Source organism: Syngnathus floridae, chromosome 7 (assembly GCF_059516105.1).
Source record: "Syngnathus floridae isolate MCC-2025c chromosome 7, RoL_Sflo_1.0, whole genome shotgun sequence".
NCBI classification, from domain to species: domain Eukaryota; kingdom Metazoa; phylum Chordata; class Actinopteri; order Syngnathiformes; family Syngnathidae; genus Syngnathus; species Syngnathus floridae.
Window position 1 is genome coordinate 753988 of NC_142419.1, and position 26325 is coordinate 780312.

At 45.2% G+C, this 26325-nt stretch overlaps 2 long non-coding RNA genes across 4 annotated transcripts in view; one reads left to right on the forward strand and one right to left on the reverse strand.

Annotated features, from left to right (window-relative positions):
• The window catches only part of LOC148394760 (uncharacterized), an 88075-nt gene that overhangs the window by 31795 nt on the left and 29955 nt on the right, over positions 1-26325 (reverse strand). The window lies entirely within an intron of this gene.
• Positions 298-5957, forward strand: LOC148394762 (uncharacterized). Of its 3 annotated transcripts, none has more exons than XR_015859508.1 (4): positions 298-707; positions 2680-2753; positions 3843-5469; positions 5535-5957. It is a non-coding gene; the product is annotated as an uncharacterized LOC148394762 (long non-coding RNA). The 3 variants fall into 3 exon arrangements; XR_015859507.1 differs by having other exon boundaries at positions 299-707; positions 3843-5036; positions 5130-5957; XR_015859506.1 differs by having other exon boundaries at positions 299-707; positions 3843-5957.

Here is a 26325-nt window from a genome sequence, read left to right on the forward strand (position 1 = left end):
GTAAAAGTAAAAAAGAGCCGTCTTCATCTTCCTCCTGTGCACTGAAACCATCGAAGTCTTCCTCCTTAGTGTCCGATTGGAATAGCGTTAGATATCCTTCGCCTCAGACTTTCTCAGTCTCCTTTCGTCGTCGGTTTTATGCATTTCTTCGAGTGTAAAGAGGTTCTGTTCATTCTAATCTTATTCATGCACGAAGCGCTAAATTATATTAAACTAGCGAGCGACACGTATAGGTTAAAAGCGGCATCATATGCATTTCTTTTATCCCCCATAATGGCGGTTTGTGTATAAAAGCTTCCTGTCTTTGTGTGAATGCGGGTGTGTGCGTGATGCGCGAGACGATCACGTCTTCTTCGGCGCATTATCTCTTCTTCGTCTGTCTCGCTCTTGCTTCCTGCTAGAGCGCCCCCTGGAGACCGGAGGCCGTAAAAATCCATAAGTACGCTCCAGAGTAGACACAAGATAATGTCATCAACATCGACTGCCTTTGGCTTAAAAGCGGCATCATATGCATTTCTTTTGTCCCCCATGATGACGGTTTGTGTATAAAGGCTTTCTATCAGTAATGTCCATCTTGATCGCGTGATGCGCGAAATGTAAACACAAACTAGCACGTCTTCTTCGGCGCATTATCTCTTCTTTGCCTGTCTCGCTCTTGCTTCCTGCTAGAGCGCCCCCTGGAGGCCGGAGGCTGTAAAAATCCATAAGTACGCCGCGCCGCCGTTTAAGGTTCAAAGTAACCTTCTGAATAAAATGCATTAAAAGTTCACATTCATTACAACTTGTTTTTGGTGAGCAAAATGTCAGAAGAATTTAATTTAAATGCTGATTGATTGGGTTTTAATACAATGCAGATGGTCCAAACAGCGCCACTGCTTTGTGTAATCTCTGAGTGATATGGCAGAGTAAGAGAAAGGGTTTAGAGCACAGGTGTCAAACTCAAGGCCCGGGGGCCAGATACGGCCCGCCACATCATTCTATGGGGCCTGCGAAGACAAATTGTGCATCAAATTCGTGTGTCATTACTAGAATTGCAAATTGTCTTCACTTTTAATAATAGCTTTTTTTTAAAATATTTGACCAGTTTTTACCCGTCTGATTTGAAAACGAGTTATTTGTCAGTTTGTTTTGTAGCTTTTACTGTATATAATAGTGTTAAGAGTAAAAGTGATCAAGTCATCACAAAAATCACAAAAAAAATCTTATATAAGGTGCACCTGACTATAACCCGCAGGGTCCAAAATTTTGGAAAAAAGTTGCGGCTTATAGTCCGGAAATTACGGTAGTTGGTACTGGTAATTGTTTGTTTATTTCGAACATTTAAAGAAATACAAGAAAAGAAAGTAAAAAATACTGAAAATAATAACTCCATAGTACAATAGAGAAGAAAGAAAAGAAAAAAAAAACATTGCGTTATAAATTTTCACTTTATCATAAAAATCTTATTTGTTCAAAAGGTAGTAGAAGGAAGCCTAGGTTTATCTAGCTCTACCCCTTGTAACCACGTTTGCTTGATTCCGTCAAGATTTGTCCATTTTCAGTTATGTTAAAGATATACATATATATATAAACATATACATACACATATACACACATACACGTACATATACATACATATACATATATACATATATATATATATATATATATATATATATATATATATATATATATATATATATATATATATATATATATATATATATATATATATATACATACATATATACATGCATGTACAAATACATACATACACACATACATACATATACACATACATACTACACACATATATACATATACACACACATATACACACACATACATACATACATATAGATATTATACATACACACACTTATACATACATACACCTCCTTTAGATAAATACAAAAGCAGTTTAAACACCTCACAGCATGCTACGGTATCCCAGCAGTATTTTGCCTTTATACATGTTTTTAAACTGAGGTAAAGTACTACAATTCTTTAGTTCGTCACTGCTGGTGTTCCATAATTCCACACCTTTAGCTGTTATACAATGCACCTTTAAAGTTGTTCTCACCAAATCTCTTTTAAACATAAGTGTTCCTCTTGAATAATAAGTACTTTCCCTCCACTCAAACAACCTCTGGATACTGTTTGGTAATTGATTATTATTTATTTTGTACATGAGTTGGATGGTTTTAAAATCGACTAGATCATTGTATTTCAGTGCATTCAGTTTTACAAAAAGAGGGTTAGATGGTTCTCTGTAATCAACATTATTTACAAGTCGTATTGCTTTTTTTTGTAGAATGTAGATTGGATCTGTGTTTGTTTTGTATGTGTTGCCCCACACCTCCACACAGTACATAATGTATGGGAGTATGAAGGAGCAGTACAAGGAATATAATGATGTTTGGTTTATAAGATCTTTTACTTTATACAATACTGCCAGTGATTTTGAGATCTTTGATTTGATATACATTATATGTGGTTTCTAACTTAATTTTTTATCTATTAGCACTCCAAGAAATTTTACTTCATTCACTCTTTCTATTTCTATATTATTTATTGTAAGAATTTTGTCTGTGTTTGTCGGACGGTTTCCAAATATAATATACCTTGTTTTACTTAAATTCAATGTAAGTTTATTTGTGTCATACCAACTCTGTAATTTTTCCATTTCAATACCCACAGTATCCAGTAGTTGGTCCAGGTCGTCCCCACTACAGAGCAGATCAGCAGATCATCTGCAAAAACTACGGCCTTGAGTAAGCTGGAGACCTTGCACATATCATTAACATACAAAATAAATAACAAGGGGCCTAATATTGAGCCCTGAGGAACACCACACTTTACCTGCTTTAGTTTTGATTTGAAGTCCATTAATTGCACATATTGATTCCTGTTTGATAAATAATTGTTTAACCAAGTGAGTGGCATACCTTGCATGCCATATCTCTCAAGTTTTGTTAACAGTATTTTATAATTTACAGTATCAAAAGCTTTCTTAAGATCCAAGAAGACAACTACAGCATATCGTTTATTTTCAATAGCTGTTGTTATTTCAGCTACGAAATCTAACAAAGCCATTGTGGTGGTTCTATTTTTCCGAAATCCATACTGTTGGTCACACAGAATATTTTGTTTTGTGATGAAATCATCAAGCCTTTTATAAAATATTTTTTCTAGTATTTTGGAGAATTGTGGGGGTAAAGATATTGGCCTGTAATTTGAGAATATGTGTTTGTCCCCAGCTTTATATATCGGAATCATTTTAGCTATTTTCATTTCACTCGGAAAAACACCATTTGTCAGGGATTGGTTGCTAATATGTGTTAGGGGTTTCACCACACTTTCAATAATATTTTTAACAAGTGACATATCTATTTCATTACAATCAGTTGACTTTTTACCTTTAAATCCGCTAACAATTTCTATTATTTCCGTCTCATCCGTTCCCCTTAGAACCATACTTTTGGCTATGGGTACATCCTTAATTAGGTCACTTGTACTCCCTTTTTTTGGTACTTCTTCCGCCAAAGTAGGCCCAATACCAACATAGTAATCATTAAACTCCTCTGCAATCATTGCAAGTTCATTTATAGTTATATTGTTACTGTTTACAAAGTAAGAAGGATATCCTGGCTTTCCAGTTCTGTTTTTAATAATTTCATTTAACACTTTCCATGTTGTTATTTTGTTACTCTTGTTTTCCTCCAGTTTCTTGCTATAGTAGTTCCTTTTACTGTTTCTCATTATTTTGATCAATTTGTTTTTATAGGTCTTATATTTTAATTCAGCTTCTTTTGTTCTTATCTTTAGGAAATCTTTGTATAACAGTTTTTTTTTTCTTGCAGGCGTTTAAGATTCCCTTTGTCAGCCATGGTTTTTCCACTGAATTGTGTTTGACCGCTTTCCTCACAAGAGGACAGTTTTTATCATAAAGTTCAGATATAAAGGCGACGCACGTAGCCTTTGGCGGGGCATTCAGACCATCACGGACTACAAGCCCGCGCCGAGGGGCTGTGAGGGCGACGTCCGTCTGCTGAACGATCTGAACCGCTTCTTTGCTCGCTTCGACGCCCAGAACAGCACTTGCCCGCTGAAGACCACTCCCCCCCCACACGAGCAGCCCCTGCGCCTCTCTGCCGACGGTGTGAGGAGGGCGCTTGCCGCTATTGACACCCGTAAGGCGGCAGGCCCTGACAACATCCCGGGTCGAGCGCTGAAGGACTGCGCTGGGGAGCTGTCGGGTGTCTTCACGGACATCTTTCACGTTTCCCTGCAGCAGGCCATCGTCCCCTCGTGTTTCAAGGCTGCCACCATCGTTCCTGTGCCGAAGAAACCTGCACCGTCCTGCTTCAATGACTACCGCCCTGTGGCACTGACGCCCATCATCATAAAGTGCTTTGAGCGGCTGGTCATGGAGCACATCAAGTCCGTTCTCCCCCCCACCATTGACCCTTTCTAGTTTGCGTACCGTGCCAAGCGGTCCTCTGAGGATGCCATCTGCTCTGCCCTCCACTCGGCCCTCACCCACCTGGAGAGAAAGGACTCATATGTGAGGTTGCTGTTTGTGGACTTCAGCTCTGCCTTCAACACCATTGTGCCGCAGCGACTCATCTGCAAACTCGACGAGCTGGGCCTCAGTACCTCCCTCTGCAACTGGCTACTGGACTTCCTCTGTCAGAGGCCTCAGGTGGTGCGTGTTGGCGACAAAATCTCCGCCAGCATCACGCTGAGCACGGGGGCCCCCCAGGGCTGCGTGCTCAGTCCATTGCTCTTCACCCTGCTGACGCATGACTGCACTGCGACCTACAGCGACAACCGCATAGTGAAAGTTTGCTGACGACACGACTCTGGTGGGTCTCATCACGAAGGGCGACGAGACTCGGTACAGGTCGGAAGTTGACCTTCTGACCACGTGGTGCAGGGACAACAACCTCCTGCTGAACGTCAATAAGACCAAGGAAATCATTGTTGACTTCCGGAAGGGTCACACAACACACCTGCCACACAATCAGCCATCTTCGTCTTCCTCCTGTTCAGGGGTAAAGTTGGCAATGTGATACGAGTTACACGTGCAGGACTGTCTGATAAAATTTGAATATTGTGATAAAGTTCTTTATTTTCTGTAATGCAAGACCAAAGAAATCGTTGTTGACTTCCGGAAGGGTCAAGCAAAACACCAGCCGCTGATCATCGACAGTGCTGTGGTGGAGAGGGTGAGCTGCACCAAGTTCCTGGGGGTGCACATCAGTGAGGACCTCTCCTGGTCCGCAAACACCTCGTCACTGGCTAAGAAAGCTCAGCGCCGCCTGTACTTCCTGCGGAAGCTCAGGCGTGCATGTGCTCCTCAGGCAGTCCTGTCTACATTCTACCGTGGCACCATTGAGAGCGTCGTCACCAGTTGCATCGCTGTCTGGGGTGGTAACTGCACTGAACAGAACTTGAAGGCCCTGCAGCGCATAGTGAATACGGCTGGTAAGATTATTGGTGCTTCGCTCCCCTCCCTGAAGGACATTTACACCTCCCATCTCGCCCGCAAGGCAACCTCGATTGCTAGAGATGTGAGTCACCCGGCTCACTCTTTGTTTGACCTTCTGCCCTCTGGGAAGAGGTACAGGAGCCTGCGCTCCCGCACCACCAGACTCGCCAACAGCTTCTTTCTCCAGGCTGTTAGGGCCCTGAACTCGCTACCCCCTTCTGCGTAGCGTGCGGCACTGTTGCGCTATTTTCGCGAATGTCTGCTGTATGCGCACTTGCTCCTTTTTTTTCTGCTCCTCTTATTTATTTATTTATTGTTGTGTTATTTATTCATTATTTATTCAGCACGCTTTTGTTATACTTGTTTACTTGTTTGTCTGTTGTGAGCCATGTCTTGTCACCGTGGGATAGGGGGGAACGAAATTTCGGTTTCTTTGTGTGTCTTTGGCATGTGGAGAAATTGACAATAAAGCTGACTTTGACTTAATGGCCATGAGTGTGTTGTAGGCTTCATTTACATCACCCACATATACCTTTTTCCAGTCTTGTTTTAGAAGATCATTTTTGAATGAGTTAATTGAATTACCAGAGTTCATTCTACACATTTTAAAAGCTATAGCATCCTTTTTTTCTTTGTACAGTTCTGGATCACCGCAAACACTGGCAGGTGGTCGCTTGAATCATTTATTATCAGTCCAGTTTTTACTTTCTTTTCAATCACATTTGTAAATATATTATCAATTATAGTGGCACTGTGAGATGTGATTCTAGTCGGACGAGTTATTGCAGGGTAAAGACTCATACTGTACATTAAGTTAATGAATTCTGTTATTGGAGTCAGCTGAAGTGGGTTCAGTAGATCTATATTATAATCACCACAGACATAGACCATTTTCGTATTGATTTTTCTTTCATACATTCTTGATAATAGTTCACTAAATGCCTCAATACTTGAACCTGGACATCTGTATACACAGCTTACCAGAATGTCTTTTGATTCCATTTCTATTTCAACAGTAATACATTCCATTAGATTATCTATTGCTTGAGACATATTTCTTACTATCTTACACATAGTTTTTGTCTATGAATAGAGCAACCCCTCCGCATCTTTTTCCCATCCTATTTAATGTACAACTCTCATACCCCTCTATGTCAATCTTTTCCGACTGATCTTCCTTTAAAAAAACATGGTATCTTTTATATCTATCATCAACTCTGTGTCATGGGATGAGGTTATCCTGTTGCAAGATGTCAACAAAGCCAATCACTCCTTTCTAACAATACTCACAAATGCATTAGAGTCCTCATTTCCTTTAATTTCTAATCGTAAAAATAACTCCAAAGGGAAACCATGGATAACGGATGAACTAAAAAAATCTTCACGTAAAAAAAATAAACTTTATAGAAAATCTATTGCAAATCCCACTCCTATAAATATAGAAACATACAAGAAATATAAAAATAAATTTACAGTATTACTAAGGAAAAGCAAACAAACTTACTATGCTGAATTATTCATTACTGCCAATTGATAAAGTAAACATTCATATACATATATAGGAAACAGTCTTCCAGCCACTCTTCATAATTTCTTCACATTTGCATCAGACTTTCATTCTTTTCTTATCCAACAAGTCAGAGGGACAATCTTCACCCACCTTTCTGTCGAACATCACGCCATCAATATAATATCCACTTTAGAGGGCCCTCACTCTGGAATAAGCTACCAATCCATATCCGATCCATATCTGCACAAGCTGCTTTTACAAAGCACCTGAAACACCACCTTCTCCACTCATGATCCTACCAGTCCATAATTACTCCACCGCACTCAGCTGATCCAGACTATGATCATAAACTTAATCCACAATTTTGACTCAGATTCTTCCTTGTTTTGTTTTGTTATTTTCTGTTTACAGTTCTTCTGTTCCCTTTTAGCTATTCCTATCTGGTATCTCTTTGATTGCTTCAACATCGATAAGTGTCTATTCTGTTTCGCTTGTTTCTTATTTTTGTATCATGTATCTGTTTATGTATGTATACATACACACTCGCATATATAAATATGAAAAAAAATAATATTTAGCTTTGTTATGCTTTTGTTTATTTACTTGTGTATATATATATATTTGTTTCTTTTCTTAAACACTTGAATGACATTTGACTGCACAGCACTTTGTTTGTTTCTGCACTTTGTTTGTATATATAACAGGAGTGGAGCTTCTTAGAAGCCCTAGGCTTCGTCTCCCTCCTTGCACTGTTATTTGTGCTAAACAATAAACTAAACTAAACTAAACTTAACCAGGTTTCAGATATTGCAATAACAGTAAACGGATTATTCATATCTTTTAAACATTGTTTGATCTTAGAGATGTTTGCTTTCAAGCTCCTACTATTAAAATGTATAATTGACATTGCCCTATTTGTTGCTACATTCTCGCTAAATTGCTCTACAGTATAGTATTTACAGTTCGTTTGATTGTAGTTGATAAAGAAGTTATTCACAGGATCAATATTGTTCTCTATATCAAATCCCTTATGATCAGTGTAATCATATGTTTTCAAATCAAGTTCTTCATTTTCAGCTATCAGTGCTTGTTTGTTAAACAGACCAGTTGGAAAGGAAAGGCATTTGTCAGTACTGTTCATGATAGGTTGATAATTTCACCAGGTTTTTTACCTTCCATGATATAAAAGTATCACAACTTGAGGTTCTACGTAATGATGTACAGGTTACTGATCTCCTTCATACCGCTTAAGTTGCTCTATGGCACTAATGCAGAAACCATGAGAACTCTCTGCTGCTCCAACAGGTTTGATGAATACCTTACAACCTGCAGTCCAAGTGGACTGTATTTTACCGTTTTTCTTAAGAGCTCTTGCTTTTTTAGCTATTTCACAATTTTTCTTGGTGAGGTGTTCATTCATGTATACGTTCGTGCCTTTTAGTTTCCTACCTTGTTTGAGTAAATTTATCTTACTTTTCCTATTTGTAAAACGGACAATTATAGGTGGTATCTTGCTATCTAGACTCCTCGTTGGCAGAGTGTGGCATGCCTCAATATTGTAAGTGTCAATGACGATGTCTTTGCTGTGGAGGAAAGATTTTACCTGCTCCTCGGTTGTCTCCTCATGTTCAGGATAGTCCTCTGAAGCAAGGCCTTTCACAGCCTGCTGGTGGCTTCGTGGTTTAATCTTTAAGCCGGTGATGATGACATCGCTCATTCTGGAATACTGCTCCAAGTTGTCTAATCTATTTTCCAGGGTGACAATTTTCTTATTTTGTTCAGTATTTAATTTTTTGAGCTGCTTCACCTCTCCCATCAGCTCTGTAATAATGGCCTGTTGCTTCATTATGGTTTCAAGAGTTGAAGACATCACTTCCATTGATAGCTTCAGCTCCTCCATGTCCTTCTGGAGCAATTTCAACTCCATCCTGAATATCAACCTATACCTGATGGTAGCTTTCCTCCTGGGGCTGGAGATGCTATCCCACTCAACCCGGTGTCAGATGACCTCCTAGGGCGGCTGGTGGTGCCAACTCACTGGGGTTAGTGGTGGCTATCCTCCTGAGCCTGGTGATGGTAGTCTGCTGAGCCTGGTGGTGGCTGTCCTCTTGGGGTTGGTGGTACTAGCTGTAATTAGAAGAATACAATTCTTATGTTTATCTTTATATTAAGCTATGTGAAATTGTGGTGTAAAGGTGAAATAAAAAAAACAATTATTAATCGGTACAATTTATTCTTAACTTCTTTAACTTTTCCTAAAATGACAAAGCCGCTCCATCTCTGGGTGTGAAGTTTGATAAAAAGTCCTTGTTGGGCTTGCAGTTTTGCTAGCAATGCATCAGCCTCTGATGCGCCCTGTTTATCAGACACATGTATTTTTTCTCATGCTTGGTCGTGTAGTGGCGACTCAAATTAGCGACCTGTGTACCACAAATCAGGCACATGGCTTTACCTTTCATTTCTGTAAAGAAATACTTGGCAGTCCATGTCTTGTTGAAAACACGGCGCTCCTTGTCAACTTTTCTTTTCTTCGCGTTAGCACACATTTTGAGGGCAGCATTACTTCGCGCTGTTCACCCACACGCACAGCTCACATGCAAAATAAAAGCGAAACAGTTGTACGCACGACACAATTTTTATTTTATTTTTTTTAAATTACGATTGGCCTTATGCGGGCCGGACAGGGACGCACAAAGGGCCGGATGTGGCCCGCGGGCCGTAATTTGCCCAGGTTTGATCTTAGTTCTGCCTTCGTTTGACAGAGGTGGATTGACGGGATCCGGTAGTGCAACGAACCAGGGGACATGTAAGTAAAAACCCTAAAGTAAAAGATGTGAAACGCGTAAAAAGTAGAGGTGCACGAGATATACTAGGTTTAAGTCCCAGTGGAAGAAACAGGCTAAGAAAAGCAGAGCTTCTTTTTCGTTTATCGAAGAAGTGCGTAAATTCTTCTTTGTATGTTTTTCCAAGCTAAGGGATCGGGCTTGGGTTAGTGTCCCAGTGGAAAGAACGTGCTAAGAAAAACAGAGCTTCTTCTTTTTTGTTAATCAAAGAAGAGCGTATATTTTTCTTTGTCCATTTTTCCGGCCAAAGAACAGCTTGGGTATGACTCCCAGTGAAAGAAACGGGGTAGGGGAAAAAAAGAGCTTCTTTTTCTTAATTGAAGAAGGGCGTAGATTCTTTTTTTTTGTCAGTTTTTCCAAACTATTTGCATGAAAGTTGTGTGGTTGAGAGTGTGACTGGTAGGATAAATTGACTAAATGGTAGTTCTAGCATTGATCCACGGCAATAACACAGGCTCGTAATTTGTTGAAAGGTGAATTTAAACCTGCATTGAGGATCCTCAAAGAAAAAAAACTTTTAAAAAAATTGGAAAAACTAAAACTACTAAAAATTAAGATGGGAAATAAGAACGGTAAATCTCTAGCTCTTGAAGGAGATGATGTCATGCGGTCATGTTTATTTTCCGGATTTCTGTCTTGTCTGTGTCGCGACTTCACTTCCTGTTTTATTTTGTCATCCCTTCCGTTTCAGTTCGTGGTTCCTTCCTCTATGTTTCTGTTGTCTTGTATTCCCTGATCCCGATTGTGTGCACCTGTGTAGTTGACACTAATTGTCAGCACCTGTGTCCCCGCCCTTTTGTGTGTGTTTAGTCCGTGTCTTCCCCTTGTCTTGTGCCAGTGTGTCTTGCCTCGTCCCGACCACCAGCGATTCCTTGCCGTACGACTACCTAGTAAGATTCCTCCTTTCTGTCTCGCCTCAGAGCGACGCTTTTTGTTAGTGCCTTTTTCCCCATAGCCCTTTTTGTCTCGCCCGAGTGCGACGCTTTTTGTTTGGACTTTTGCCGGATGTTTTTCCCTCGCAAGAGGCGCTTTGAGTTGTCTTTTTGGTCATCCTTCTGTTGGAATAAATCTGTGAAAAGAAAGACTCTGCATCTGAGTCCTCCGCCTTGTTCCCAGCCTAACAGTACTCACTGGCCAGACATGGACTCGGCAGAGTCGGAGCACCTATGCGCCGCAGTGCGCTACCAGGCCTCACAGCTCGCCCAGCACCACAAGGAAGTGGGCAATTTGGGCGAGGAGGTCCGAGGGCTCGCAAGGAGCCAAGAAGACTTCAGAGGGGCGGTCGCCGCCCAGGTAGGGAAGCTTGGCCAACAAATGCAGGACGTGCTCTCTCTTTTAAACACGGGACCAGCAGCGTCCTCCAGCCCATCCGCTGCTTCTCCCGTGACTCCCCTTGCCGTAGCTCCCATGACCTGGGGTGCCAGACTGGCCCCTCCAGAACGCTACTCCGGCGAACCCGGTCTTAGCCGGGCCTTTATTACTGAGTGCAAGATGCATTTCGAGCGGTCCCCGGCGGATTTCCCCACCGAACGCTCCAAGGTTGCCTATATGGTATCATACCTGACGGGAAGGGCCCGTACGTGGGCCACAGCAGAATGGGCCAGGGATTCCATCTCCTGTCGCTCCCTCCCCGCTTTTGTCGGGGCTCTGCGTACGGTGTTCGACCCAATCTCCGCTGACCGAGAGAAGGCTCGGCAACTCTGTCAGATATCCCAGGGACAAGAGACCGTCGGAGATTACGCGATCCGTTTCCGCACGCTGGCCGCGGAATGCGGTTGGAATGCGACGGCGCTGTATGACATCTTCCTCAGAGGCCTTTCCGGATCCATACAGGATCAGCTAATTCCCCTCGATCTTCCCACCGATCTCGACGCCCTCATCGCGCTGGCTATCCGCACCGACAACTGGCTGCAAGAGTGGAGGAAGCACCGAGGAAGCAGGAATGCCCCCGCCTTCGTGCCAGTAGCCATTCCTTCCGCCCTCGAGGCGACCCGCTCCAGGTCGGACGGTGATCGGCAGCACTAGGAGTCGGAACCGATGCAGTTGGGCAGAGCAAAACTGACAGAGGAGGAGAAGATACGACGACGCCAGGAAGGTAGATGCTACTACTGCGGTGAGCACGGACACCTCCTCCTCTCCTGCCCAGTGAGAAGGACCCTGAGGGTAAGCGCCTTCTCTGCTGCTCTGTCCCCGGGGCGCGGTCTCCCCAAGGGCATGGTTACGCAGCTGGGAAAAAAAATAGAACTTGACGTGCTAATATACTCAGGAGCTGATGAAAGTTTGATAGACTGGGCATTTGCTCGACAATGGGGAATAAAACCTGAACTGCTAAACACTCCCGTGAACGCCAAGGCACTCACTGGACAGGCACTTTTCGATATAACACACATAACAGAACCTGTTTCGCTGTCTTTTGGGCCCCACCATGAGAAAATACGACTACATGTCGTGACCTCCCCTATGAACCCCCTCATTCTCGGGTATCCATGGCTTCAACGCCACAACCCTGCTATAGACTGGGGATCAGGGGAAATAATGGGATGGGGGTCCTACTGTCAAGATTCGTGTATCAAATTTAACCCGCTCTCTGCTCCTTCTGCTCCAGACTCAGAAACCCCAGACTTGACCAGGGTCCCCGCGTGTTACCACCAATGGGCCGAAGTATTCAGCAAGGCCAAGGCTACCTCCCTACCCCCCCACCGTCCGTATGATTGCGCCATTGAACTCCTGGGGCTCAACCATACCCAAGGGGAGGCTTTATTCCCTTTCGGGACCCGAAAAGCAGGCCCTGAACGATTATATAGACGCCTCTCTTCAAGCAGGGTTGATTCGACCGTCATCGTCTCCTGCGGGTGCGGGTTTCTTTTTTGTGGGCAAAAAAGACGGCACCCTACGTCCCTGTATTGACTACAGCCCCCTCAATCAGATCACGATAAAAAAACGGTATCCTCTTCCCCTGATGTCGACCGTTTTCGACCAACTACAGCAAGCCCGGGTGTTCACAAAGTTAGACCTGCGCAACGCGAACCACCTAGTGCGCATCCGTGAGGGGGATGAATGGAAGACGGGTTTTAACACACATCGGGGACACTTTGAATACTTAGTAATGCCATTTGGCCTCACCAATGCCCCTGCGGTATTTCAGGCCATGATAAATGATGTACTGAGGGACTGTTTGGATCAATTTGTGTACGTATAATTAGATGATATTCTGATTTATTCCCCGGATTTGGAGACCCATAAGTCTCACGTCGAGACTGTTCTGCGACGCCTCCTTGACCACCAACTGTACGTTAAGGCTGAGAAAAGCGAATTTCACACAAACACCGTATCTTATCTTGGTTTCATCATAGCCCCTGGCAAAGTAAAGATGGACCCGGCAAAAGTGAGCGCGGTAACTGAATGGCCTACCCCTGACTCCCGCAAAAAAGTGCAGCAATTCCTGGGCTTTGCTAATTTCTATAGGCGGTTCATCAGAGGCTTCAGTGCTACAGCGGCTCCCCTGCATGCTCTAACATCCCCTAAGGTTCCATTCTGCTGGTCGGCAGAAGCGGAGGCAGCCTTCCAGGAGCTGAAGAACCGCTTCAGCTCCGCTCCTATCCTCACGCTTCCCGACCCGTCACGACAGTTTGTGGTGGAGGTTGACACCTCCAATCAAGGGATAGGAGCCATTCTATCCCAGAGGGCCAAGAGTGCCAACAAGCTCCATCCGTGCGCGTTCCTGTCCAGACGGCTGAAGCCAGCCGAACAGAACTACGACGTGGGAGATTGCGAACTGTTGGCGGTAAAACTGGCTTTAGAGGAATGGAGACATTGGTTGGAGGGAGCACAGCAGCCTTTTCTGGTCTGGACAGACCATAAAAACTTACAATACATCAAGACGGCCAAGAGATTGAATTCTCGCCAAGCCCGCTGGTCGCTCTTTTTCAACCGATTTAACTTTACTCTGTCTTACAGACCGGGATCCAAGAACACCAAGCCTGACGCGCTCTCCCGTGTCTACAGCCCAGGTCCGGAAGTCAAGAAGCCCGAACCCATTCTGCCTCCTCGTTGCATGGTAAGAGCAGTGACCTGGCCTATCGAAGGCCTGGTGCATCAGGCCAATGGCAACAAACCACCCCCTAGTGGATGCCCTGAAAACAGACTGTTCGTTCCCGAACAATTACGGTCCCAAGTTGTCCATTGGGCTCACAACTCCAGACTCTCCTGTCATCCGGGCATGCGCAGAACCCTGTTTGTCGTCCAGCAGCGATTCTGGTGGCCCTCCATGGGGGCAGACGTCAAGGAATACGTCTCAGCCTGTCCCGTCTGCGCCCGGAATAAGAACTCCCACGGCGCCCGTATGGGCCTGCTGCACCCCCTCCCCATTCCATCGCGTCCGCGGGCCGAGATCTCCATGGACTTCGTCACAGGGCGACCAGCTTCAAACGGGCGAACAACCATACTCACTGTTGTAGACAGATTCTCTAAGATGGCTCACTTTATCGCTCTACCCAAGTTGCCGTCCGCTAAACGAACGGCAACAGTAATGATGGACCACATATTCAAGATTCATGGTTTCCCAAAGGACATTGTTTCAGATAGGGGTCCCCAATTCATATCCAGGTTTTGGAAAGAATTTTGCAAGCTCATAGGCGCAACCGTGAGTCTCACATCGGGCTATCATCCAGAGGCGAACGGTCAAACGGAACGCATCAACCAGCAGTCGGAGACGGGCCTCCGCTGCCTTGTTTCCCAAAACCCCTCCTCGTGGAGCAAGAATCTCACCTGGGTGGAGTATGCCCATAATTCCCTGCCCACCACGGCTACAGGTATGTCGCCGTTCATGTGCGTGTATGGTTACCAGCCCCCAGTCTTCCCTGACAGTGAGCCGGAGGTGACGGTGACCTCGGCCCACGCCTTGGTGCGCCGATGTCGTCGTATCTGGTCGGCGGCGCGGGCCACACTGATCCGCCAGGGGGACCGTGTCAAGCGGATGGCTGACCGAAGGCGACGTCCGGCGCCCGTGTACCAGCGGGGTCAACGTGTTTGGCTGTCCGCCAAGGATCTTCCCAACCGGGGGGACTCCAGGAAGCTGGCACCTCGCTTTGAGGGTCCATTCCCCATCTCCAAGGTCATGAACCCGGCCGCGGTGCGTCTCCGCTTGCCCAGGTCCCTTGCAGTCCACCCCACCTTTCACGTCGGGAAGATCAAGCCGGCTGTGGACAGTCCGTTGGTGCCAGATCCAGCGCCGCCTCCGCGGACGGTAGGGGGTGGGACTGCCTACACGGTGAAGGAACTGTTGGACCTGCGCAGAAGGGGCCGGGGCTGGCAGTACCTGGTGGACTGGGAGGGTTATGGTCCTGAGGAGCGGCAATGGGTGCCGCCTAGTTCTATTTTGGACCCAGGGCGATTTGAGGACTTTTATGCAACTCACCCTGAGGCTCCTGGGCTGCTGGGATCCGGCCCTGGGGGGGGGGATTATGTCATGCGGTCATGTTTATTTTCCGGATTTCTGTCTTGTCTGTGTCGTGACTTCACTTCCTGTTTTATTTTGTCATCCCTTCCGTTTCAGTTCGTGGTTCCTTCCTCTATGTTTCTGTTTTCTTGTATTCCCTGATCCCGATTGTGTGCACCTGTGTAGTTGACACTAATTGTCAGCACCTGTGTCCCCGCCTTTTTGTGTGTATTTAGTCCGTGTCTTCCCCTTGTCTTGTGCCAGTGTGTCTTGCCTCGTCCCGATCACCAGCGATTCCTTGCCGTACGACTACCTAGTAAGATTCCTCCTTTCTGTCTCGCCTCAGAGCGACGCTTTTTGTTAGTGCCTTTTTCCCCATAGCCCTTTTTGTCTCGCCCGAGTGCGACGCTTTTTGTTTGGACTTTTGCCGAATGTTTTTCCCTCGCAAGAGGCGCTTTGAGTTGTCTTTTCGGTCATCCTTCTGTTGGAATAAATCCGTGAAAAGAAAGACTCTACATCCGAGTCCTCCACCTTGTTCCCAGCCTGACAGATGAGAAGTACATGCGATTAGATTTCTTAATTGTATGCAATACATGCTGAAGTGGAAGAAAACGTATGGAGTACAAGGAAAGTTGAAATGTGGAAGAAGTGGTAGAAATTTTAGAGGAGAGGGTCGCTGGGAAGAAAAGTAACTGAGAAAGGAAAGAAAAGGGAGAGAATTGAAATGTGCTAGAGTGTGGTTGAAAGCACGAGACAAAACATAGAAAGATGAAAACTGATGAGGTCACAAGTGTTTGTCAGACAAGAACACAATAAGGCCCCAGTGGGCAGGTGCAAGGCCGCAGCTCAAGCCGCGGCTCAAGCAAAGGGGCAAAAGGCGTTTCCGCTCCTATGCAAATCATGTATCCAAATTTAAAGGACCTGAAGCCTCCCCCATATGACAGCAAAACATGTCATTGTCAGATTATTAGAATTTTTTTAGATTATTAGAGCTCCTGTCCATACAAGAAGTATGACAATGCTGTTTGTATGCCCAATGACAAATGACCAGAGATCAAATTGTGTGTACACTGAAGTTAAAATTTGTAAATCAAGTGGTAAATAAATACAACTTGCTTCTAAAAGATAAATAAAAAATTAGAATGTGCTGTTCTCGCGTGCGTGAGAGAGACTAGCTCTTGATCAACTGCAAGAAATGATCAGCCTGTGACGAATCATCGGTGCTGGGACCTACCTTTCACGCGCGAGAGCTGTGCATGTGTGTGCGTATGTGTTAAAATGATGAAAATTGGCTAAACTTTTAGGGCAAAGAAATTTGCTAGACTTTGGTCTATCCAATTTGCACCGCAAAACAGAAACAATTTTGAAAAATAAAAATGAGAGGAAAAATGAGAAATCTGTTTGCGAGCAGAAACTGATCCACACTAGTGCATGTTAGTGTCAAGCCCTCATGAGAAATTTTGGAAAAAAAACGACAGAACATGCTTTCAGGAATTGGAAGAAGCAAAATTGTGAATTTAAGACATTGCAATGCTACATTTAATAGGAATAATTGGTTGTGTTAAGATTATACAAACTTCTATATGTGAGCTAAACCTGAGAGATTGAGTTCTTTAAATTTAAAAACAAAGAAAAATTCTGATTAATTTGCCAGCAGTTTTTTTGTGTTGAGTTTTTTTTGGATTGGTGGATTGTTCTATCAGGAACCTTGAGTTGAAAATGGTATATGAATGTTGTGTGGAGAGCTTGGATAAATTGGGACCAATGTGATAGAAAGACTCCTTTTTGGAGACTGTGTGTGAGATGCAAATGAGCATTGATGAATGATTGCCTGAAAGAAAGAGTGAAAATACAGGTTGAATGGTTGAAGTTGTTGGAGACTACTATGGAAAATTAGTAGTGCGACTTTGAAGAAAGAGTGATTTTGAGTAAGTTAAATGCTAAGAAAAAAAAAGTTTGCTTTTAGATTGATAATTAACTAGAGAAAAAACTGGAGAACCAGTAACACATGTAGGAGATGTGTGAACTGGGAAATTGAGAAACGTTTTGGAAAGAAAGTCAAATGAAATGATGATAGAATCATATGTAGTAAAGAACACAAAAAAAGTTTGACAAAGTGTGAGGCATGGGCGTTGCCAAGCCTCAGAAGGAGGGAGTAGGACAGATAGTGAAAGATAGTAATAATACAACACTTTACGACATATGGATTCTCTAATACATTTGGCATCATACCATTAAGTTAAAATTTTCTCAAGCTTTTCAAACTTTTGCTTGAAGCAATCGGAAGATGATTGAAAAGTGACGAAATAAGCTATGAGGAAGTGGTGTAGGTGTTAAGGGCATGCGCTTATGCGCTTCCCTGGCTAATCAACACTTGTTTGAATGAAAAGGAGGAGGGGGAATTGGCTGAGCTTCCTGAAAAACTGTGGACAAAGGGCCCATCTGATGTAGGACTTTTAATGTCCATAACCCCAGTACAAATCCAACCAAAATCAGAGAATCTCCTTTAAAACAGGAGGCAATAAATGGGATAGCCCCTGTCATAAATGGTCTTTGGTTAGGAGGAATCATTAGGAAGTGCTCAAACTCTTCCCGCAAACACTCCAAGCTGCCCAGTTCAAAAGGGCAATAAAATTGACTACAAGAGTTGCAAAGAACAGACGAAGAACAGTCCTTGGCAAATAGCATGATCAGAGCACTCAAACTGAAAGATGTGTCAAATGCAAATTTACTGCCGCCTGATCTTTCTTCCCTACAAGTCACCAACTGCTCCAAACCAGGGGACTGGGACCACATAAAGTCATCAAAAAGGACAAACTGGGCCAGCCATGGTGAGAGGGGCCATTCCAAGTCTTGCTGACTACCCTCACTGCACTGAATATTGCTGGAAGGCCCAGCGAAGTTTCACCTCAATCACTGGACATTACAGAGAGTGCTGTACCCCATTTTCGGAGTGGGGAGAAGTCTGACTACAAGGGCCTCGTCGTTTAGGGCGGGGCGTCTCAATGTTGGTGAAGAATGGAATCCATAAGATCCCAACTCTGACTAGGCAATGGGAAATATCGGTGTCTCTGCCATCCTAGTAGCAACGGGGCTCCACATGCCAGGTGGATCCTCTGCTGTGTTGTGGTTGAATCGTGCTATGGTCTATGGGCTCGTCTGAATGGACTAAGTGACTTGTGTCTTGTCTCCACCGTGGGATAGGAGGAAACGCAATTTCGATCTCTTTGTATGTCTTGACGAGAAGAAATTGACAACAAAGCAGACTTTGACTTTGAATCCAGAATGTATGACATTTTTGTTTTTTTAACTGCATTACAGAAAATAAAGAACTTTATCACAATATTCTAATTTTTTGAGACAGTCCTGTACAACCCGTGGGACTGCTGATGCAGAAATGTGTGCTTAATGTACAGGAAATAAATGCTTAAACCAAACTAGCATCCAATTGCTGTCCAGTGTCTTGTCCTCCAGAACAATTAACTTGGTAATTTTACATTGAGCACACACATCTCTCCTCATCTAATACATGTACACTCATACACTCCCTCGCTGAGCTAATAGCCTGAGGCCATCGGAGAGCTATTGAATTAGTGGATTTCTTGAAGTGATAGTTTAACGTAATGAACCATCAAGATGATGACTATTAAAGACGATTTACCATTCTTCATTTCAGAAAGGAAATACTACAGAGAATGCCTGTCATCTTTGGTTGGCTGGTATCAACTCTATTTTCACTTTGTTGGACAATGTTTTTTTTTTTCCTGATGATCAGCGTGACTATTTTTCTGCAGTTGATCATGTGCATGTTATAGTATCAGCTTCAGTATTCCCCCTATTAAACTATACAGTATTGTTACCACAGCTGACAGTTAAAAAATGTGGGATTCATTTAATCAGTCGATTTTATATCTGCCTCTTTAATGTGTGTTTCTGTGTTCTACATTTTAGATTATGGATGATGTCGGTAAAATCTACTTCAAACTACACCTAAATCTTGATTTTGAGCAGACTTTAGGGCAGTGTTTCCCAACCTTTTTTCAATCACGGCACACCTTTTCATTGGAAAAAATCTCGCGGCACACCGCCAACAAAAATCTGTTAAGCTCCTATATTAAAATCAGTTATATTACAAGGAAACACGTACAGTCCTATTCCTATATATGTATGGAGAGTCGAATAATTTAATAGAAATAAATACTAAATATTCTTTAAATTGTATTCCTTTTTTTTAAATAAAAGTGACAGTTTTTTAAAAAGGTTTTAGACGGTGTAAGAAATAAACTATTTAAAGTGATTGTGATTAAAATAAAAGAATCAACGTGATTTTGTTTACTGCTTTAGACTAGGGCTATAAATATTGCAACAATAAGAACAAAGTCACTTTTAAAGACGCTCTGCTGTTCTGACAGCAGCTGAGTGGCTATCACAGTCGAGGAATCTCGACTTGACTGCTTATTTTACGTATGTGAAAAATAACCAATCCAGTCTCGACTTGACTGCTTATATTACGTATGTGAAAAATAACCAATCAAGGTTCTCCGGTTGAACTGCATGCTCTGATTTCCATTGGACCACAAACTGCGTTTTTTATATATTGGACTGCGTCGTGAGCTCGGACTGCTCCGTCCTGGAGCATTGTTGGGATGCGTCGGCAGCGGGTCTGCGAGGCAGCGGAAGAGGGGCCAGCGCGAAGACGTCGGGCCAGGCTTGCGGCCAACCCAGCTCGCCCAGCCGTGCCTTCCATTCTCCTGGCGTACGTTCGTTCGCGGGACGACAAGATGGGTTGCGTTCGCCTGATAGGATCCACGAACCGGACAGTGCGTGCCTGCTGTGTGCTCGTGTTCACAGTGGCCTGGTTGACTGTCATCTTTCCGGACTCTGCTGTGCATCGGGAGCGACTAGCGTGCTATCACTCTTATATGTTCATCTTCTTGTTTTATTTTTCCTGTGTTGTTTACTTGTATGTGCGTTGTGAACTCTGTCTTGTCACCCTGGGATAGTGAGAAACGTAATTTCGATCTCTTTGTGTGTCTTGACATGCGGAGGAATTGACAATAAAGGAGACTTTGACTTTGACTTTGAAACGCACCACAACCGTCATAGTGTCTGTCACTGTTAGCAAAAGCACACAGCAACACACACATAAACTGAATATGTGCCGATGCAATACAATCAAATCGACACAATATGAAATCTCAAGATTCTCCGATTCTCCACACATGCACGATTAGCAAGTGGCTGACCAGGCCTTGCGCGAACTGACCAGTGGTTTGGCGATCCTGTTTACAATGCGCTCCGTAATTAATATTGGACAATCCCACGGCACAGCTGAACGTCTCTCCCGGCACACCAGTGTGCCGCGGCACAGTGGTTGGGAAACACTGCTCTAAATCATACAATTGAGTAAAATAAAACATACATTTTGATTTGTATTCAAATTTCTAAGATTCTTGTGATAAACAATGAGAAAACGATTGAAAAGTAACGAAAGAAACTACAAGAAAGTGAAAATGTCTAATCATTTGCTAGCTGAGTCGCTCCCCATTCGGGGAGGCCATCCATTTACTTGCTAAGCTAGTTGTCAAAACAGTCCAATTGCCACGAAAAGTAGCTATATGCACGTGTGCAGTACACACACACACGAGACTGATAAGGTGTCAAGAGGTAACAAGCTTGCAGACAGATTCCACAAAGCTGCAGCGCAAAAGACACTTCAAATTTTATATACACAAGAAGCAGATTAGATCACTGAAACATTTTTAAAGATGTGCGGCGACAAAGTCCATAGAGTGAAATTCAATTATGGACGAAAAGACGGGCAAGATTAGAGAATGGCATCTATAAATGACCTACCCTACCAAAGAACCTATGCAAATGGGCAGCAATATTGACCCATGGTCTGCGTCACATGGCTCAAGAGGGGGGATAGTGGGGCAGGTCAGTCAGCTTTATACAACAGATGGATTTGATTCATATTCAAAACATTTTCAAAACAAAACAAACATTTTTTTTTTGTAGAGCTTGTTTCAACAAAAACAAAAACACTGAATGCCTTCAATTTAAAAGATCAATTTGACCTTTGCAGGATGATCTGCTGTGTCGCATCTGGACTGCCATGAAATTATGATGTTTATATGTGTACTTTGTCAACAACCGCTGTATATGTTAAAGAATAGGATGAGTTGCAGGATTTACAATATAAAAACGAGACCACTGTTATTAGAAGAATTTGAAGTTTGGTAAACAAATGTTACCAGCAAATTGATGGAAGCAGCTACATTTGGAGATAGTCTTACAAGTTTGACGTCCCAGCCTGTCATTCTCAGTGTCAGGGTCCCTGAAACCCAATCCGAGACTTCGCCTGCAGCCGTGAACAACCACAAAATGGTGCCTGGCTCTGAAGCACCTTTGACCTTTGGCGAAGGACAAGAAAAGACTGCTGTTGTGCTTGGAGGGGGACAAGTAGGGTTAGGGTTAGGGCACAGTGGTTGGGAAACACAGCTTTAGGGTACAGAATTTGGGAATCGCATTAACCCCAAAAGCGCGTTGTATAGAAAGTCTTTTTTTTTTTTTTTAGAAAGGTGTATATTTAGGCAGCTGAAGGGGTCCTTTGTTGCATTAATTTAGGTCTGGCACGTTGTTGTACAGCCGAAGGGGTTCGTTTGCCGTCCGTCACCGTGAATCCTCTCCCGCATTGAAGTCAAACAGAAGCAATACGCAGATGACAATATCAGGCGAATTGAGTGAGTAATTTTGATGCTATGTGAATTGGATGGAAGAGAGAATAAAGCACCCACTTATTCTACTACTGTGTCCGGCTACACTCTTTGACTTGTGAGTGACTGTGTGGATGAGGTGCTTCCGCGAACTGCCCCCTTTCCGAATCAAAGACAATCCTAGCTATCCATAAAAAGCAGTTATAAAGATCAAACATCCCGACTTATTATCAAAAGCCTTTAAATTGGCAACGGAAATTCAGCAAATCACTACCCAGATAGCAAAAGTATGTTGAATAAACGTTTATTTCTGGTTTGGAAGGTTATTTTTGGTTGAGGCTGAAAGCATTCAATGTTGAATCAACCATGAAATATTGAAGCGACTTGTGTGTATAATTACTGTTCGGTAGTCCGATTGCCTAGGGAGGCCGTGAAAGCAGCAAGGGGAGGGGAGCGCGCGCGTGTGGGAGGGGGACTTGACTTTGATGTCTCCGAGCGCTGATGTTAGAGCTCCTGTTGATGGCGTGGAATAAAGAGCCAGTTACGAGCCACGACATGCCACATTCATTGAAACGCTACATTGGTGTCAGAAGTGGGATTTAACTAAAGCGTCGGTATGGCATCGCGTAAGGACTGTGGCGGTGGTCGGCCGCGGGTAAAGGAGGAAGTGGTGGACGGCAGTTACGATGGCGCGTGGGGTCGTAAGTTGGATCCCAAAGTGTCGGAGCACGTGGAGCTCTTGAGGAAGACCGCCAGGAAGCTGGTGTCCGATGCCGGGCTTGGCTCGTTAAACAATGAGAGGGACGAAGGACAGTGGCAGCCTCCATGGTGACCGTCATCATATCAAGACACCGAGATACTCCGGTAAGGCGGACTGGGAGGCTTTCCATGCCCAATTTGAACTCTTGGCACGGGCTTCTGGCTGGTTAGAGAAGAATAAAGCGCTACAGTTGGCCATGTGTCTCACAGAGGAGGCCCTGTCCTGCTTGTTACTGCTTAGCCCAGCTGAGAGGGACGACTATAGGGCTTTGGTTGGTGCCCTGCGACGGCGTTTTGGGCGGTGCAGCCAGCCCAATGTCCTGCGCTCGAAGTTGTCGAACAGGCATAGACAAGCTGGTGAACCGCTCCGTGTACTTGCTAATGACATTGAAACATTGTCGAGGCGTGCATACGCCCATATGCCAGCTGATGTGCAGAGTGAGCTGGCCAGGGACCAGTTCATCCGTGCCATAACACCAAGAGAACTGCGGATCCAAACCCAACTGGCACACCCGCGCACTCTCCAGAAAGCGCTGGAACTGGCTGTGGAAAGAGAGGTCATAGGGGACACTGCACGGGGTGAGCATGTCAAAGGCAGCCATGTGGTGCGTTCTGCTGCACAGGTGAACCTGAGCCCAGAGAAACCGTTGTGAGTGGATGAGTTGACCGAAACTTATCCGCACAAGCACACTGCAGGCACCTCGCAGCAGTACCCGTTCCCGACGCGGCCCTCAAGTGTGCTGGGTGTGTGGCCAATCTGGCCACATTAGCGTTCAGTGCCCCAAAATGGCTGGTGGTCAGGGGAATTGGCCTGGGGTCTGTGTAGAGTGAACGCCACAGACCCATGCGCCTGTGCCCCATATCGGCTTGTTTCCTGGTGGTGGAGTCCAACTGCACAGAGGGGGAAGCGGGGCTCCACTTCCACCAGAAGCAGACGACAGCGCAGAGTTCGCGAGGGTGGTGGGCTGGACACATGCGGGTGATTTTTGCCATATACCCATCACACTGGCAGGTGCTCTTTGCATGGCCCTTGTTGACACCGACTCTACTGCAACGCTAGTGTGACCCGATGTGTTCCAAGCAGGAGCACAGTTTGAACCTACTGGTGTCAAGCTGCAAACAGTGACTGGTGAACTCACCCCAATGCTTGGAAGAGGGGTGGTGACTTTACATGTGGGGGGAATGTGCATGAACTTTTGGGTGTGGGTGGCAGGAGAAAGTGCAGGCCGTGCGAGACTGGCCTGATCCCAGCAACTTGCATACATTTAAGAGGATTAGCGTCCTATTACCGGTGGTTTGTACGGTGCATAGCCGCGCCTCTTTTCCACCTGCAGCGCAAGGACACTAAGTTCGAGTGGACGGTGGAGTGCGCACAGACCTTCAGCTCCTTGAAAGCAGCATTGACAGAGTCTCCCATCCTTGTTCCCCCCGATTCTAAACTGCCGTTCCTCCTGGACACAGACGCCAGCAATGTTGGGATGGGGCAGTCTTGAGTCAAGTGGGGGCGAAGGGAGAAGAAGTGGTGGCATACTTCAGCAAAACCTTCAGCAAGGCAGAGCGACGCTATTGTGTCACACGTAGGGAACTGCTGGCTATCGTGAGGGCTATAAGCCACTTTCGATATTATCTGGCGGGTTTATCCTTCACAGAACGCACTGACCATGTTGCACTCCAGTGGCTCATGTCTTTTAAGGAACCTGAAGGACAGATTGCACGCTGGCTTGAAGAACTAGCGCCATATCTTCCGAGTGGAGCACAGGGCCGGGCCTCGCCATATCAACGCGGACGCTATGTCTCGACGCCCTTGTGCACTTGCTTCTGTGAGCGAAAACAAGGCAGAGAGAAAGAGCTGTGTGGTGACGAGCAGGATCCTATGCATGATCTCGGCAAACATGTTTGCAGAGAGATGCAAGTTGTGGATGCACCCGAATGGAGGAGGATGTGGATCTGCAACACATTATGCAGTGAGAGGAACGGGGCCAAACACCAAAGTGGGAAGAGGTCGCTGGGCACTCGCCTGCCACGAAAGGACTATACGCCAAGATGGAGATGCTCCGGGTGAGAGATGGAGTACTCCAGAGAGCTTGGAAAGAACCCGCTACTGGGGAAGAGAGGTGGCAGGTGGTTGTCCCCAAGGCTCTGAGAGAGGCTGTGTTGAAAGCCTGTCATGGGCCTCCAGGAGCAGGGCAATTTGGCGTCTCAAAAACCCTCCGCCGACTCTGGCAAAGTTTTTATTGGGGTCAGCTCAGGAGAGATGTTGAGGACTTTTGCCGCCGCTGTGACCTCTGCACAGCGTACAATGGACCCCCGGAACAGTCTCGTGCGCGTCTACAACAACTGACAGTCGGCGCACCAATGGAAAGAGTTGCTGTGGACATAATGGGCCCATTTCCCTGCACCGACAAAGGCAATCGTTTTGTCCTAGCTGCAATGGACTACTTCACAAAATGGCCGGAAGCATATGCCATTGCCGATCAAGAGGCTGAGACTGTTGCAGATGCTCTGGTGGAAAGCATGTTCGCAAGGTTTGGGGCAACCGAGGTCATTCACAGTGACCAGGGAAGAAACTTTGAGTCAGCTGTGTTTTGCAACAATGTGTGAGATAATGGGCATGGAAAAAACACGCACTACACTTCTTCATCCTCAAAGTGATGGACTTGTTGAACGCTTAAATAGGACCTTGGCAAAACAACTTTCAATCCTCACAGCGGAGCACCAACGAGATTGGGACAAGCACCTCACCCTAGTCTTGTGGGCTTATAGGTCTGCTGTGCAGGATTCTACCTTGTGCACTCCAGCCGTGCTCATGCTGGGTCGAGAACTGCGGACGGCGGTAGAAATGGCATTTGGCAGACCTCTAGATACTCCGGCCGTGCCGCCAGGACCGGTTGGAGTCAGCCCACACTTTTGCTCGAGATCAACTGCAGAAAGCTGGCCTTAGACAGAAACGGAACTACGACATGCAGGCCAGAGGAAGAGACTTCATGGCTGGAGGACTGGTGTGGGGGTACAGTCCAAGAAGGAAAAAAGGCAGGTGCCCTAAATTCGTGTGAGGTGCTAGAAAGACTAGGGGAGGTAGTATACAGGCTAAAGCTGCCCCCTAGTGGCGGGCAGGTGGCTCTTCATAGGGACCGCCTGGCCCCATATAAAGGTGATGCTCGTCCGCAGTGGCACACCGGATCCCGGACTCAGGCCCGGCGCGGCACAACTCTCACTGTTCCCCCTCTCTCCCCCGAACAGGCCGTTGTGCCTGTAGAGTGTAGACTCATTGTCTGGTTCTACACAGGCTGTTCTGAGGCAGCCGACCTCAGACCGCCCTCGCCGACAGAGAAGGCCATCAGGTCACCTTGCTGAATTTGTGACACCTCGGGATAAGGTTTTTGAGATGGGGGGAGCAGTGTAGAGACTTGTGTGTATAATTACTGTTCAGTAGTCCGATTGCCTAGGGAGGCCGTGAAGGCAGCAAGGAGAGGGGAGAGCGCGCGTGTGGGAGGGGGACTTGACTTTGATGTCTCCGAGCGCGGACGTTAGAACTCCTGTTGATAGCGTGGAATAAAGAGCCAGTTACGAGCCACGACGTGCCT